Here is a 2,596-nt window from a genome sequence, read left to right as displayed (position 1 = left end):
CCGCCCCCGAGCCCCGAATATAGGTCCGTCATTGCTCCCGCAGCATGTCGCTCTGCGCTGTTAGGCGCGCCCCATTGGTTCTTAGCGAGAATGAGGCCAGCCCCCTCGCTAGGATTGGCTGCTCTCTGCAGGGCGCGGCGTTCGATTGGCCTCCCGCTCAGCTTGCTTGGATTGGCTCGGGTTTTTCTTCCCGGCTCCTCCTCCTCCTCCCCTCCTCAGAGCACAACACGCCAGCGCGAGGGCCTGGGTGTCAATCAGGAAGCTTGTATCGTGCTGATTGGATATGTCCGCCCCCTTCTCCTAAATCAATTGGCCGCGGGGAGGAGTCAGGGTGAGGGGCGGGAAGTTGCTCGTCAAGTTTAAAGGCAGCTGTAATTGGTTGCGAGGTTCCTACCCTGAACTCATTGGTTAGTTATGAAAGTGGGTAGGGGAAAACGACAGAAGGAATCGAGTGTTAAAGGCAGCTTATCTAGTGGGAGACAGAGAGATGCCTGTGGGTTGGGGGGGCGGAAATAGTAAACCCAAGTCATCTACCAATCAAAAGAGCCGCCAGGACTAAGGGGAGGAGCTAGACAAACGCCCCGCCCCCTTCCCTTGGTTGGCCAATAGGGTAGCTATGAACCGAGAAACCTGCCGACAGGTGAGTTTGTCGGAGCATCCTTCCTTTGGCTGTCTAGGCTGTTATCTGATTCTCGTAGCCGTTCCTCAAGCGCCTCTGCTTGGTATATCTCTAGAACTCCGTGTTTTCTAAAGGATGGAAGAAGGAAAGAAGGAATTAGGAACACTGCAGAAGCGACTAAGAAACACAAAGAGTGCAACTGTCGTTTCTCTGGTTAAGTTAGCAGACTGGTACGCTCTCCTGTAGCTGCAAGGGCTCTAGCTGCAGAGGAAAACGCGCTTTGCCCTACCTCAGTTACATCTGTAATGGCTACTCACTAGAGTTCTGTTATGCTTCTTAAGGAGTAAACTTCCCCGACCACCCTTGCCGAGTGCTTAGGTGAGCCTCTTTGGTTTAATTTTGTTCGACTCCTGCCGTTTTAACACTTACTTGCGTCTACCTCTCTAGATTTCTCCGTGTTTAGCACACATAAAGCACTCTATAGCCTTTTGCTGAATTAGTAAATGAATAATCTGAGCAATTACTTAGGTTGAAAACGTGAGCACCACGTTTTCATGAGTTGGGAAACTCGATCTATCTCTGCCTGCTAGGTGGAGGAAAAGAAGATAAATCCACACTTGAAGAAAACGTGCACGTGCATTCCATCGCATCAGAATGGCATGAAGCAAAAGAGGAAAAACAAAAACAAAGGCTTATAAAAAACCATATTCTTCAGCTGGAAAGATAGCAGTTAAGAACATTTTCCTTCAGAGGACCGGTTCCCACACGGTGGCTCACATACTTGTAACTCCAGTTCCAGAGCTGACTCTTTCATCTGGCATCTACTGATGCACTTAAGCTCACACATTTACATAATTTTAAATGCATATTCTTAGGGTCACACAGACTTAGAAAGTGAAATCTAGGGATCTGTGATTGTCCAGATATTTAAAACAGCTTCTACACTCTTTCGACTTTGCTATTCATGCATAGTTTTACTATTTCACGAGGGCCCCAAGAATGTGGAACTGCTTCTAGCTTTATCAGGAATCTCCTGCCAAATTATTAAGATGCTGCTTCTTATCTAGGTGGTCCCCAATTCTGCTTTTTCTAACAAGCTTCCAGGATATACTAATGACCCAAAAATGATTCTCGGGCTTAGCTTCACTTTAGAATCACGTGAGGAGTTGATAGAGGTAGGATCCAGATACTTAGACTTATGCTAGAACAATGGCATCAACATCTGAAGTTGGGAACCAGTTATTCTTTCCCTGAAATGATCCTATGGAAATTCCCATTTTTCTTACTAGCAGAGAGATTTGAAACCAGGACTTACCATTCTAGGGAGAAAGACTATTGAGCTATTCCCAGCCGCTTCTTGCCTCTCTTTTTTGACAGGATTTCATATAGGACAGGCTGGACTGGACCTAGAGCTCTGTAGCAGAGAATGACGTTGAACTTCAAGTCTTCCTGCTTCCATTTTTCAAGTACTGTATTACAGGTATGTGTTTACCACCATGTGGCTACTTCTTCGACCTTTTAAGGAACTGAAACTCACTGTGTAGACTTAAGTTGGTCTCCAACTCACAGAAATCTGGTCTCTGCCTGGGAATGCTGGGATTAAGAGTGAGTGCCAGCATACCTGGCAGCCCTTTTAAAACGTTTGAGGCAGGGCCTTGACACTGCTAGGGAAGCACCCTGCTTTGAACTATATTCCTGGCCCTTTAAAAACTTTTATTATGTATGCATAGGTCTTTAGTTTATGTGTGCCTGCAACACATGTGCACCTGGTGCCCAAAGAGACCAGAAAAGGATGTCATATCCTCTGGAACTAGTTATAGACCATTGTAGACTGACATATGGGTGCTGGGAATCAAACCCAGGTCCTCTGGAGGAGCAGCTAATGTTCTTAAACTGGGCCATCTCTCCAGTCAACTCCCCTCTAAAATTGTGTGTGTGTGTGTGTGTGTACATATGAATGCATTGTGTGCAGTGAAC

This window comes from Mastomys coucha, unplaced genomic scaffold (genome assembly GCF_008632895.1).
Source record: "Mastomys coucha isolate ucsf_1 unplaced genomic scaffold, UCSF_Mcou_1 pScaffold21, whole genome shotgun sequence".
NCBI lineage: Eukaryota > Metazoa > Chordata > Mammalia > Rodentia > Muridae > Mastomys > Mastomys coucha.
Note: the sequence above shows the minus strand (reverse complement) of the source record.